Consider the following 15,345-nt stretch of genomic DNA (forward strand, 5'->3'; position numbering starts at 1 on the left):
TGGGCTTGGAATTTAGTAAGAATGTTACTTATTCAGACAAATTGCCTCCAGTATTGAAAGAGAGATATTGAAAGAAATCAGGCATTACTTTCTACTACATAGAGTTAGAAATTTTGGGCAAGCTTAGCAAAGTAAGTTTAGAATTCTTATTATAGCTATGTATGGCAGACTACATCACTTAGTAGTAGAAAGTCCCCTACAAAATCACTTAGAATAACAGCTGAGTCACTCTCATATACAGGAATTTACAATGGTTTAGGAAGATCGGGCTATTGTTTAAGGAAAAACTAAAGTATTGCATTATTCATGAGAAGGTTAGCTAGCGCAGAACTTCCTAGCACATAATTTAACTAGCCCAGAGGAATAGCATAGTTAGGTATTTACTAAGAGCTGTCTGGTGGTGGGTTAAACAATAAATCAGAATTAGAACTATGGTTTGGGCGTGAAAGACCTTGCCCTGGAAGCATAACGATCTCACACCTGGCTTCTAAGAATATAGCTGACCTTAGATAGGATAGACTTTGTCTCAGTTGTTACATTGCCTAGTTCCTGTCAGTCTTTATGTATGCATGCATCAGGTAATCTCAATGTGCCTTGGCTGATGTGTCACCTAACTTATTTTCTTCTGTACTATAAGTCTGATGCTCACTTTGAGAAATTACATTCAGATGCAGTACTCTCTGGTGTCTGTGCCTGTTTGTCACGCCACCGACTCCTTGTCCACCTGAGTACTGGAACCCTGATTCTCCCTTGGGTTGAGGGACTGACTGAGTCCAGTCTGTGGCAGGATCCTATCTCTAAATCTCTAGATTTGCATATATAACCCAGAGTAGCTGCAAGAGCCTGGAAAGTTTAAAGGGACCACGGGGGAAGTAGGGAAAAGAAGCTGTAGAGAGGAGGATAGTAGAATACAGGTGCTCTGAGGGGGAAGAGGAAAAACTGTGTGTGTGTGGGGGGCAGTAATTTGGAAGGAAAAGAGGGTAATACAGAGGGAGTGGGAGGAAGAGATGAATTCTGTGTTATCATATGTACTTATTTTATGTGTATAAGTGCTTTCCTACATGTATGTCTATGAAACACTTGAATGACTGGTGCCCATGGAGGCTAGAAGAAGGCATTAGATCACCTGAAACTGAATTTATAATTGGTAGTGTCATCTGGGTGCTAGGAATTGTACATGAGTCCTCTGCGAGAGCAACCAGTATTGTTAACCATGAGCAATCTCTCTAGCTTTTATTTATTTATTTATTTATTTATTTATTTATTTATTTTGAGATAAGGACCCATATATGTTTGCATCAGAATTGGCTCATCGGTGGTATTTGGAATCCCACAACTTGGGCATAATATCTTGGTGCATTGACCAGGAATCCAAGACCTCCAGGACTCACCAAATGGCCGGAAGGTGGGCTGGTAAAAAATAAAAAGTCTCATTGTTGGTCTTTGTGTCAATGCCATATCTGTCAGACTTGTGTTTGTGTGCCTTAGATGTTGGATTTTCATTGTGGCAGGAGATGACTAAAGCAGACAAGGAACCCCGCTTCAGTGGACATGCTGAAGGGTTGTAGCCATGGAGGATTAGAACACATTCTACGGGAAGGAGTGCCGTTTGTGTTCATTTCTGGGAAGGATGGAGCAGGCATGGAACCCTGCTACATGGCTCCCAGCCGCTGTCCTATCTTCATTGTCTCCTTCATACTAGCAGAAGAATCTGTTGGCTAGCCTTTACTACCCCGTTGTGGTTGTTTTGTGTGTGTCATCTTTACTATTCTGTGACTAAAACAGAAGGAAAGGGACTGATGATTTCTATCCCAATAGACTTGGTCTTTAGGGCATTTTAAGGAGGCCAAGGTCCACAGACACAATTTGTCAGTGAAGCTTAGAAAAGGAAAGATGGAGACTTCATCTCCTCCACTCCCCCTGTCCCCATCAATCCCCTTCCCAACCTGTACAGGACTCTACCATAGAATAAGGAACTGCACTAGAATCCCTGATCCTGGCTACAAAGCACAAACCCCTCCCCCCACACACACCCTGGGCAGAGGGAGCTGGGACCCTCTAGAGGAACACAGAGTAGAAAGGGTGTCACACCAGAAGAACAAACAGTTGGGCCCAACTCTATAGCTCTCCCCCTGGGAGCTGTTGCCCCCTCCCATGATCAAGGCAACCAACCTCATCTCTATTGGCCCTTTGCTACTAGTGACTTATATAACTAGAAATTGCAGAATGCCCCCTTTTCAGAGAACCCCTGTGCTTTGATAACACTGCTAGAAACTGTCCTTTTTACCCATCAACCCACTTGGGATGACTACCAACACCTTTTACAGGTCCTTTTTACATCAGAAGAGAGAGAGAGAATCCAGACAGAGGTTGGTTCCTGGTGACACTGCGGTTCCTACCACCCACCCAATTTGAATTAATGAGGGGTTCCTCACCATTCGCCCTGATTGGGATTATAATAGTGCTGAAAATAAAGGGAAACTTCCTTGTTTATCACTAGACTATTTCAGGGTTGGGAGGGTGGAGTGTTTCTAGGCTGCTGCAGCTTGTAAGCCAACCGGTATGACCAAGGTATATAATATTAGACAGGAACTAGAAGAAAGCCCATCTGCTTTCCTTTAGCGAGTCATAGCAGCATTTAGACAATGTACTCCTGTGGATCCTGAGTCTCAGGAAGAAACGTCAGCAGTGGGCAAGGCTTTTATTAGCCAGTCTGCTCTGATATTCACAGAAACTTCAGAGACTGGAGAGAGTTAGAGAAAAGAATCTGTAGGATTTAGTGGTTATAGCAGAAAACATTTTTAACAATAGAGAAAGTGCTGAGAAAAAATAGGGTTGAGAAGTGACAGAATCAGAACTTGGCTATGATCATTTTAGCAGCAGCAGCAGGCGAGCTTGAGGATCAGAGGAGACACCATCAAACAGCTAAATCAGATAATGGTAAGGGAGGACCAAAAAAAAGGGGGGACATCCACCCCTAGCTAAGCAAAAAATCAATGTGCCTATTGTAAAGAAGAAGGCCATTGGGCCAAAGGATGTCCCAAGAAAGGAAGGTCTAGAGAGACAGTGACAACTATGGCAATCAAGGAAAACAGTGACTAGGGAGAACAGGGCTTGGTTCCCCTCCCCAAGCCCAGGGTAACCCTTAAGGTGTAGGGGAAGCTCACAGAATTTATGGTGGACATGGGAGCCCAGAACTCAGTCCTTCTCTAAGACATCTTTGGTACAGGACACTACAGGGATGAAACAATATGCATGGACTACTGGAACCTTGGTATGGACCGAGTATCCCATTCTTTTCTAGTAATCTTTAACCCATACCCACTATTGGGTGTGATTTATTAACCAAGATGGGTGTGCAGATACATTTTACCCCTGAAGGAGCCAAAGTATTGAATGGAACACGGCATCCCACTCCAGTGCTGACTGTGGACTGATGAATACAGGTTGCTCCTGACTCCCAGAGAACCAAGCCATGACATGAAGACCTGGCTATGGTGATTTCTGTGTGTGGGGGCTGAAACAGGCAGTATGGAACTAGCAGCCAAACACTGCCCCTTCGCTGAGCTCAGACCAGGGGCAGATCCAGTGCAGGAAGCCCTTGAAGGGATCATGCCTCACATCAGGCGACTATTAGATCTGGGGTGGGGGTGGGGGTGTCTTGTGAGCTTGCCAGTCAGCTTGGAATACACTCCTGTTACCAATCTGCAAGTCTAATTCCAATGACTACCATTCAGTAAAAGATCTGAGAGACGTTAACAAACAGGTGATGGACATTCACCCCTCAGTCCCTAACCCATACACCTCAATGAGTTCTTTACCATCAGACCATGTTTGTTATACAGTACTGGACTTAAAGGATGCTTTCTTTAGCCCCCAAAACTCTAGATTATTTTGCTTTTGAATGGTATGACACTGGCAAAGGAATTAATGGACAACTAACCTGAACCTGGCTTCCCTAAAGCTTTAAGAACTCTCCAACCATCTTTGATAAGGCTTTGCATGAGGACTTGGGTAAGTTTCATTCCCTGTACCCCCAAATAACCCTTCTGCAATATGTAGATGATTTGCTCATTGCAGCCAGCACACAGGAACTATGCCTGAAAGGCACTGAACAACTTCTACAGACTCTTAAGTACCGTGCATCAGCCAAGAAGGCCCAGTTTTGCAAAAAGGAGGTGCAATATTTGGGCTACATCCTAAGAGGAGGTAAGAAATGGCTAACTCAAGCTAGAAAAGAAACAATCCTGAAAATCCACACCCCAAAATACAAGGGAATTGAGGAGATTCCTGGGGATGGTGGGCTTCTGATGGATCCCTGGGTTTGCCAAGTTGGCAAAGCTCCTATATGAAGCCACCAAGGAACAGCCAGGCTTCACTTGGACTGATAGCTGTCAGAAGGCCCTGGATGCACTGAAAGAAGCCTTCTTGTCAGCACTGCCTTAGGACTGCCAGATGTATCTAAGCTCTTCTATGTGTTCATAGATGAACACAAAGAAGTAGCCAAAGGGGTCCTAACCCAACATCTGGGTCCATGGCACCACCTGGTAGGTTATCTGTCCAAAAAATCCTATCTAGTAGCTGCAGGATGGCCACCCTGCCTCCAGACAGTGACAGCAGTGGCTCTCCTGGTGAAACATGCAGATCAGCTGACTTTGGGACGAACCCTGGTTATTACCTCTCCCCATGCTATCTAAGGAATCATAAAGCAACCTCCAGACCACTGTCTTAGTAATGCCTGCATGACACATTATTAGATTCTATTCGGAACCCTACCAGGATTTCCTTCCAGATCTCTGCTGCTCTGAACCCTGCTACTCTGCTGCCCAATCCAGACTTGGAGATACTAGTTCATGACTGTGTGGAAATCCTGGTACAAGTACATGGCACTTGAGCAGACTTCCAAGACACAGTTCTCTTAGTTGCAGAGGTAACCTGGTTCGCTGATGGCAGCAGCTGCATGCAGGATGGTAGTATCAAAGAAAAATCATCTGGGCAGAGGCTTTACCTATTGAAACATCAGCTCAACGGGCTGCGCCAGTTGCACTAGCAAAGACTCTGACTTTAGGAAAGGACAAAAAGCTAAAGAGCTACACTGACAGTCAGTATGCCTTTGCAATTGTTCATGTTCACATGGCAATATACAGAGAAAGGGGACTGTTGACTGCAGAAGGAAAGACTATTAAAAATATGAAAAAAGGGCTGGAGAGATGGTTCAGTGGTTAGGAGCACTGACTGCTCTTCCAGAGATCCTGAGTTCAATTCCCAGCAACCACATGGTGGCTCACAACCATCTGTAATGGAATTCGATGCCCTCTTCTGGAGTGTCTGAAGACAGCTATGGTTTACTTGTATAAATAATAAATAAATAATGTTAAAAAAAAATCTTGGCCCTGTTAATGGCTCTTTGGCTCTCCAAAAGACTAGCCTTTATCCACTGCCCAGTGCATTGGTAAGGAGATGATCCAGTCACCAGAGGCAATAACCTAGCAGATTGAGCAGCTAAGGAAGTAGCCCTGAAAACAGAGCCCGTGTTAGCCATCACATTTCCAGATTCAGAGGATTCTCAATTACCAGTTGATCCCACATATACAGCAGAGGACCTCTGATGGATCAAGCAGTTGCCCATGACTCAGTTCCTGGAGGGATGGTGACAGTCAGTGGAAGGACAGCTTATCCTGCCTGCTGATCTAGGTGATCAAATCCTAACCAAGATGCACCAATCCACTCACATGGGCGCCTGGAGAATGAATGCAGGATCTGATTCATCATGCAGAGCTCAGGTTCCAAGATTCCACTAACAAAACTGATAAAATCGTGGCCAGCTACAAAGCCTGCTAGCTCACTAATGCAATAAAGAACAGCACAACTCAAGGGACACAGCTGTGAGGCACCCAACCTGGTGCATTTTGGGAAGTCAATTTCTCTGAGGTTAAACCTGGAAAATACAGGTACAGATGTTTGTAGGCACCTTTTCAGGTTGGACTGAAATATTTCCTACCAAACAGGAGACTGCACAGACGGTGGCAGAGATAGTCCTCGAAGACATCCTACCACAGATGACAGGGTCAGATAATGGACCAGGGTTCCTTTTGGGCATGCTCTGTCGCTTACATGTTGTCCTGGGTCAGGTGTTTCTAGTATTTTTCTCTGACCTATACTAAAATTATTTTTGTCTCTCCCCCTCCCTAGTCTCTTTTCACAGAGTCACTCTCAGGATATACTTTAATAGGCCCAAGCAAAGGTGCGGTGGTTTCAGTCAGTTTGAGATAGACAGAGGTTGCCTCTTAGGCAACTGTTGTCATCTGGGGCTACATCAGAAAGGTTGTCTATAGCATGATCAGCGAGAGTGTTCTGCATCTAGCTCATGGTAGGAGTGCCTGTACTGCTTAACTTTGTGACTTCTGAAACAGCTTTAAAAGCTCTCATTTGGGCTCTCCCTGGGTTTTGTCACCTCTCCTGAGGCGAGACATGCCATTTAGGCACAATAGTGTTTCTGTGTTAGTAACAGACTTCAACATTAGCAAGAGAAGTTACATCTCAGATACTGTGGTCCAGTGGGTGGTTCTTATTAAGCTCCAACACACTTAAACAAAATGAAATAATAATAACAGCTATTGTAAGTGAAAGGATTAATATCAGCTCAGGACCTCCAAGACCAAGTTCTCAGGACAGGGCCGATTTATTTTATATATACATACTACATATATATATATATATATATATATGTAGTATGTATATGGGACAAAGGCAGGAGATAGAGGATGAGGTAGAAGGGGAAGGTAACACTGGAAAGAGGGCAGGGATATTTGTCCCAGAGGACAAAGGTCTGCCTCTGGATAGGAGACCAACATGGCCCATAGGTAAAGCTTTTACCTTTTATAAAGGTAAAAGGAGAAACCCCATGTTAGGATGAGGTGTTTAATTTTAATTGGACATGCTAATTAGGTGAACCAAAGGGGCTTTTAATTGCTAGACTTCAAGACTTTGATAGCTGGACCTTGGTGGTCAGCCTCAAGAAGAGACAAATAAGGGAACAAAACTTCTGGGCTAGCTTAAGGAATGTGACCTAATGCTCTTTAGCAAGGCAGAGGAGATTGGGGAGAAGGGCAGGCCTTCCTGAACCATGTTTGCCAGGCCTAGGCTGGCTAGAGTCCATTGTGTTTTATAAAAATAGAGAGAATATGTTTGGTGGAGATGCAGTAAGGTGTGGGGGAAGGAGGTGCCTCTGTAGGCCTATGCTGAGGCATCCCTTACCCCTAAGGGAACAGCCACATGACAACAGTATAGTATAGTTTGTTTATGCAGGGCATAGGGAAGAGAGTTGAGAGAGTAGAGACAGAGAAAGGCAGAGAAAGAATAGGGGAGTAGAGGCTGGCCATGAGCATTTGAAGAAGGGGGGGGGAGCAGGAGAAATGGGACAGAGCAAGAGAAAGAGAGGAGGGGCCAAACAGTCCCTTTTATAGTGAGTGAGGCACACTTGCCTCTTGCCAGGTAACTGTGGGGTGGAGCATAGACTAAATGCCAACAGAGTCCCTTCAGTAAGCTTCATTGTAACTGTCTAAATGTGTTTTAATGTTATCCAAGATTGAAAGCCCTGTTCCCATGTTAATGGCTCACTCCTCAATGAAAGAGTTCCTAACAAAACTCCCCCTTACATTCCAGTGGGCCTCTGCGATCCTAGCCATCACCTACCACTAAGGGACCTTAATGGCACATGAATGTGTCCCTTTATTACTGCCAGTGGGCTCTGAAGCACAGATTATCGAACACTATGTAATGGAGACATTGATCTTGAAATATCTTCAGTATGAAAGTCCTATGAGTATGCTAACATTTATTTGATTCATAGGTTGTCTTTAGCTACTGAATTTTTCAGTTGCTTTTAAGCAGAGGCAGTTTACAATGACACATGTACATCCACTGATGACAGAATATTCATTTCTCTTTCTTTCAACTCACATCAAATAAATAGGCTGACATGCTTGATAAATAACATCTTAGATGTTGGAGAACATCTGTGTTTCCAGACAGTTACCAACTCCTGGCCCTGATGGATGTCTATGGTCAGTGATGTCAACACAAGGAATGGGCACACACATTAGGTTCCCAACAAACATTAGTCCCATTCCTCTATAGTTTACCAAAAGAGATTAGAAATACAGTGTATTCAGTTATTGTTACATTTTGGACAGATGATCTTTAGTATAAATATGCTCCAGATATTTCCTGGGATATTATTATGCCAAAAAATTATTTGATATTCAAAGGAAACTTGACAGCTTCTATTTTGCCTAACAACCATTCCTTCTCCCACATTGCAATTCTCAGTGTCCTTTTCCAAAAACTGAATTAGGGGCAAGGGAGATGGCCCATTCAATAAAATGCATCACAATTATAAGGATGTAAGATCAGATCTCCATCACCTACATATAAAGCTAGGCACAGTATAAAGTGTGTTTGTAGCTCCAGCCTTTGAGATGGGAGACAGGAGGATCCTGGGGACTCATGGTCCATTTAGTCTGGATGAGTAAATGAGCTCCTAGTTCAGTGAGAGATTCTGTCTCAAAAAGTAAGGTGGATGATACTTGTTGTCTTCACCTGGTCATGGACATACAAGTGCATAAACCTACAAACACATATACATACATCCCAAAGAGCTGAATTTTGCTTTTTATTTTTTTTTGCTAGTGAATTTGGTTAAGAGAATTATGTAGGAATAATTAAAAGAAATTTATTTTCACAAATCAGAATAATTTCCACCCACTTAAGAATTCAGTTTTTTTTGTTTTGTTTTTGTTTTCCAAGACAGGGTTTCTCTGTATAGCCCTGGCTGTCCTGGAACTCACTTTGTAGACCAGGCTGGCCTCAAACTCAGAAATCCGCCTGCTTCTGCCTCCTGAGTGCTGGGATTAAAGGCGTGCGCCACCACACCCGGCCACATAATGCTTTTTAAAATATAATCTTTCCTTTTTTGGCCCGTCCCAAAGATCTCATGTTAGTAAATATAAATATGAAATATAAGTATTTTTCACAAATATAAAGCATTGCAAACTTAAAAATATGATAGCCTTTACGAATTTAAACACTTTAAAAGTTTAGTCTCTATAAAAATTCAAAGTCTTTTAAAAGCCAATCTTGTATACAGCAAAGAGGCCTTGTGCACACAGATCAGCCCTGAAGAAGCCAGTTAAACACATAACTCACCTCTTCAATGTAATGAGATATACAGCTGCTCTTCCTGGAATGCTGGGAATGATGTAGTTTTATAGCTCCTTGCTGACTGGTGAGGCAGACTCTGTCTGTATCTCCCAGAAATTGTGTTTTTACTTAGTCTAGACCCTTTCCCATAAATCTTGAGCACTACTTTTAGACCATAAAATTTGTTCTTACAAGTGACATCACTAGAAGTCCTAAGTGACTTCTCAGATGAAGGGTTGAGAAGAGAGCTGTACCCAAGCTGTGTGAATACACAGTGTGGACTGAGCCCCGAGTGTTTCCTTCTCTGTTCTAGCTATCCCCAGGCCAGGAAGCTTCTAGCCTCCAAACAATCTAATCTTCCAAGATGACTAATTCAATCTGGCTTGCCTTGGCTTCTGTCTGAATTGTTCTGCCGGGCCTCACACTAACTTTGGAGATGTGTTCTAACCTTCTGGCTCATTCTGTCTTCACTTTGTTCTCTCTCTTCTAGCTTGTTCTCACTGTAACCTGTCTCTGTAAAACTGTCCTGGTAAAACTGCCTCTCTCTCTCTCTCTCTCTCTCTCTCTCTCTCTCTCTCTCTCTCTCTCTCTCTCTCTGTCTTTCATTTGTGTTCACTTCAGCTAAGTGTTCCTTCACTTGTTTGCCCCAGCAAAACACCATCCAACTGACTTTCAAAGAACCATTCTCCCTAGACCCTAAATTTTGGGCACTATCTCTGAGTCAACAGTAAACATTCTTGTGAAAGAAGCCAGATGAACATTGTAAAAAATCTCATTGTAAACATGTCTTAAATGGTTGTGCACTTGGGACTGAGTTAATTGTTATGTAAACATTTTTTTCCAAAATTATGCGGTACTTAAACATGACTGAAGTACAAGATGTGGGCCAGACTCTAGAAGTCCTGGTCCAGCACTGGCTACACTACAATCAGGCTGAGCTGAGTTTCAGTCTTACCTCACCCTGATAATCTTCTCCCTGTCTGTTGTAGAGCCTGCAGGGAAATCTCCACTCAAAACCTCTTTTAAAAATTCAAAGTCTCGGGCTGGAGAGATGGCTCAGCGGTTAAGAGCACTGGCTGCTCTTCCGGAGGTCCTGAGTTCAATTCCCAGCAACCACGTGGTGGCTCACAACCATCTGTAATGGGATCTAATGCCCTCTTCTGGTGTGTCTGAAGACAGCAACAGTGACAGTGTGCTCAACATATATAAATAAATAAATCTTTAAAAAAAATTCAAAGTCTCTCAACTGCCGACTCCTATAAAATCAAAAATACGTTAGCTACTTTCTAATCTAAAGAGGGAAGAACCCGGGCACAGTCATAACCTGAACAGAACAAAACCACACTCCCATAAGTGTAATTAATTCAATATCCAATATTTGGGATTCAGTCAGCATCATCTGGGCTCTTCCAAGGAGCTTTGGTCTCTTCTCTATCTCCACCCTCTGCAGTATATACGATCTATGTTCTGAGCTTACACAGGTTCTACTTTTTGGCTGCTACTGTTCTTGGTGGTCATACCATAGTACTGGCATCTCCAAATTCTGGGGTCTTCTGCCTCAACTGGGCTGCACTTTTCACCAATATTCTCTCTTGGGCTCTATTCATCATGCAAAACTTCAACTTTTCTCTCTGACCTCTTCAATCATGGGACTTCCACTGCTATTCTGCCTGTACCTTCACCGTTGGCTTCTCCTGGGCTCTCAGAGTGCCAAGCCTTAGAGTTCGCCATGACCCCTTCATGCCTTCAAAACCAGTTACATCTGGGAGACTCTTACACATGATCAAATTTGGTTGCCAGCACAAGGTACAGCCTTGTTCACTCTGAACACAGGTTGCATGTGCTGATTCCAACACCTCAGTGACACTGGCCTCTTCTTAATTATAGCTGATTGTTCAGCTCCAGCTGATCAACATCTATTGTCCCTGTTAAAGCCTGGGTAAAATATTAAGGCCTAGATGGAATATTAAGATCTAGGTAATTGTTATCTAGATAGCCTGCCATTTTGTGCTGTTACTAATATTGTAAGGAAACTTCCTCATGTCGTCTAGGAAACTTTCTCATGCCCAAATTGATTAAATATTCTGTTTTGTGTCTTTGGAAACCAACCATAATAGAAATCAATAGACCTGCTTTGTATAGTGACCCACAATAACCTTGGACCCAAACTAACCATCCAGCAGCACTCCCTGGACCTGAGCATAAGCTTTTATGGTATTTGCTTTTATAAGCTGCTCCTGAGATGGACGCCAACATAAGAGGGACGCTTGCTACATCATATTTGAAATAAGACTTTCCTTTTGAGTAGAGGTTGAATAAGTAAGTTCTCAAGACCTTCCTGATAACTGACATCCTGGTTGGCAAGTTAAGACATGAATGTTATACAAGACAGGTCCCATCCTGATTAACAAGTTGAGACATGAATGTTAAGCAGGACAAGTCCCCTGTCACAGTTGGATACCCCAACCAGTAGGAGTGGGATAAGTATACAACAAAGACATGTTTCTAAGGAAATCCTGCATCCCTAAATCCTGATTGGTAGAATAACTTAGCACAGATGTTTATAGATTTTAGGCTTAAGAAGTCCTATTGGATCTTGATTTAATGTTGCGATTCAGTTACTGAGTATAAACCGTGGCCCTGATCAATCAGTTCTGGGGCATGTGCTCAATAAACTCTCCCTGTCTGACTGAGATTGGTGTTTGTGAGGTTTGTGAGGTGACTCCTGGACCCTAACAGTCCCAACAAAACAAAGGTTTTACTTTAGTGGTTCCATTTGCATGCTAATCACAGCTGATTCTTCAGTTCTAGCTGACCAGAAAACACAGATTCTGCACACAAATGGCCCAGTAGAGTCTTTGCTTCCTTCTGAACTTCACAAACTAGGCCTCCATCATCTGCATAGTGTTCAATACTCCTCTAAGCTCCTACAGAACACCTTGCTGAGCTGAGCTTTCAACACTTGATGTTCTTCTAACCATAGTTCCCAAGTCTTGAAACAATTCCCAAAGCAACATGGTCTGGTCTGTCACAGCAATACCCCAGTCCTGGTGCCAATTTGTCTTAGTTTGGATTACTGTTGCTATTATGAAACATCAAAAAATTAGTAAGCACATATGGACTCAGTTCTAATATGTGTGTGCTAAATATGTTGAGAAATAGGGAGTGCAATTTCAGCTAAAACGGTGAGTTTATATTAAGTGAGACCAGAGAAGACACAAGAAAGAGGGGGTTATAGGGGGCTGAATAAAGACATCTTAATCCTCAGGACTTGAGAGTGTGTTATCTACATAAAAAAAAGAATTTTATTTCGTTTATTCCTGGAAACCAGAGTTTCATGTATCCCAGGCTGGTCTTGAAAATTTTATACAACCAAGGATAACTTTGATTTTTTTTTTTTTTTTTGAGTCAGTTTCTTTGTGTAGCCTCAACTGTCCTGGAACTAGCACAGGGCTGCTTCACCAACCTGTCCTGCTGTGTCAGGGTCAGTGGTGAGTAAGCCTGAGCTCGGGCTCGTAATAAAGAGACCCTAGTGCGATTGCATCAGAATCGACTCTTTAGTGGTCTTTTGGGGTTCACAAAACAGGTACAATAAAAGCACACAGGCACCTGCAGAATCCCAGGGACTGGAGAGGAAGGATATATTAGTATGTGTACACTGTGATGATAACATTGCAGACTAGGAGCAGTAGAAATACATTTTTAAACAACTTTTTTTTAACAGTTCAGGAAGCCAAAAAAAAAAGTCCGGGAAGTGGTGGCACATGCCTTTAATCCCACCAGCACTTGGAAGGCAAAGGCAGGCAGATTTCTGAGTTCGAGGCCAGCCTGGTCTACAGAGTGAGTTCCAGGACAGCCAGGGGCCTGTCTCGAAAAACCAAACCAAAACAGTTCAGGAAGGTTAGATGGGTTTTATTCTGACTCCTCTTTCTTTGGCCTACAGATTGCCCCCTTCTTCTCCCTTACCTTTCAGTTTCCCTCTCCTTCCTTTTTAATTTTTCCTCCCTGCCTCTCCGTGTCCGCGTCTTTCTGTCTGTGTGAATATTCATATATAAGTGCACACGGCGTTTGGGAAGGTCATAGGACACTTTGTAGTCATGAGCATTTACCCCAGAGCTGTCCTTGCTGCCCCTCATTTTGGTTTATAAAATCAGGGTCTATAGGGTCCAGGCCTGCCTCAGACTCACTGCATAGTTGGAAATAATCTTGAACCCTTGACTGTTATGCCTCCACTCCCACTTAGAAATACAAGCAAGGACACCACAAATAGTCCAAATAGCCAGTTATCATCTTATGTCCTCACCCCTAGCTTTTCTTCTATGTGAATCCACCATGGTGTCTCTTGCTGCATCTGTAGCCTCTCATGAAGGCACCATATAGACTGTATTGTCTAACTCAGGACCTCATTTTAACTGGATCACTTCTTTAAGGTCTCCAAATACAGTCACATTCTGAAGAGCTAAAAGTTAGGGCCTCAATGTATAAATTATGATAGGACACAATTCAGCTTATAAAAAAATGACTTGTAATTAGTAACAATCCTTGAGAGAATTGGTCTATGGTTCAGGCTGGAGACCTAAGGAAACACTACAGCAGAGCAGCTTTGGTTGTTGGATGAGAGAAAGTGACTTCCCGCATCAGTTTAAGTAAGATTGGCATGTAAACTGGGTGATTGTATTGCACCCCCACATTTTTCCTTGTTTTGATAATCATACTACACTTACGTAAGATGCCACATGTGGGGAGGACCAAGCAAAGAACATATGGTAGCTGAACACTGTGGCCCAAGCCTGTAACCTTAGCTCTTAGGAAGCAGAAGGAGGATTAGGAATTTGAGGCTAGGCTGGGCAGTGTGAGCTCTGACTCAAACAAAACAAAACAAATAAGATTATATGGGAATTCTTTGTATATTTTTGTTTGTTTTCTTGCTTTTGTCTTTTTGTTTTTTGTTTTGTTTTTTTGATAGGGTCTTGTTTTTTATAGCCTAGAGTGGGCAATTTGTCCTAAACTCTGGGCAATTTGCCTCAGCACTTCTCCCTTCCAGGTGCAGGGATGAGAGGGTCTATCTCACATCTGGCTTCCTTTGTATAATTTTTCTACATTTTCCCCGAGTCTGAAAATATTTCAAAATTCAAGTACCGAGTTGGTGAGAGGGTTTAGTAGCTTGACATCCTGAATTCAGACCCCAGAACTTTACATAGTGGAAAGAGAGAAATGAAAATTGTCTTCTGATCACCCCTCCACAACACACACACACACACACACACACACACACACACACACACACACACAGAGAGAGAGAGAGACAGAGACAGAGACAGAGACAGAGACAGAGACAGAGAGATTGAGAGATTGTAAGTAATTGAAATAGGCAGGAGAGATGGCTCGGTGGTTGAGAGTACTCGTTCCTTTTCCAGAGGACCCAGGTTTGATTCCCAGCACTGACATGGCAGCTAATGATGGTATGTAACTTTGTGGGCACTCAGTACGGTAAGTGATACACAGACAAAACACCTATACACATAAAGTAAAATTTAATGAATATTTAAAAATAAATAGAAGAAAAAATATTTTTAAAGGTACTAGATTTTTAAAAAAGAAAAACAAATACAGTGAACAAACATGACAGAGGGGAGTGTTGGCTATCACAGAAGGAGGGTACAGCAGAAAAAGACATGGAGAAAATGAGTGGCACAAGGCTCACCCTTGCTTCTGAAACTGATACCATGGGTCTCCAAGCCTGTTTGGGGATGTCAGGGGTCACTGAGACATAAGCTGGAGGGCAGACTAGGCACATCCAGCACTATTTCATTCTTCTGACATCCGGCCTATAGTGACCCAGTAAAATGATGTATTGTGTGCTAAAAGAATGAATTCTCTGTATCTCCAGGCCATTGACACTTTGGAGCTAGCTTGCATTCTTTTTATTGCAGTAGTGGGGAACCGATGCCATGCTAGGCAGTCTGCTTTCTGTCTGTCTCTCCTCCTGGAGAGTTCATGGAAATTGTCACATCCCTGTGGACGCTGTACATCACCACAGAAGCTCCGCCCCCTCGGTGGCCAGCTGTCACTGGATTGGACGCGAGGGTTGGGTGTGCACAGGGAGGTCCAATCGCTCTGGCGCCTTAAGTGCAGTCAGGTGTG

This window comes from Mus pahari, chromosome 12 (assembly GCF_900095145.1).
Source record: "Mus pahari chromosome 12, PAHARI_EIJ_v1.1, whole genome shotgun sequence".
Lineage (NCBI taxonomy): Eukaryota > Metazoa > Chordata > Mammalia > Rodentia > Muridae > Mus > Mus pahari.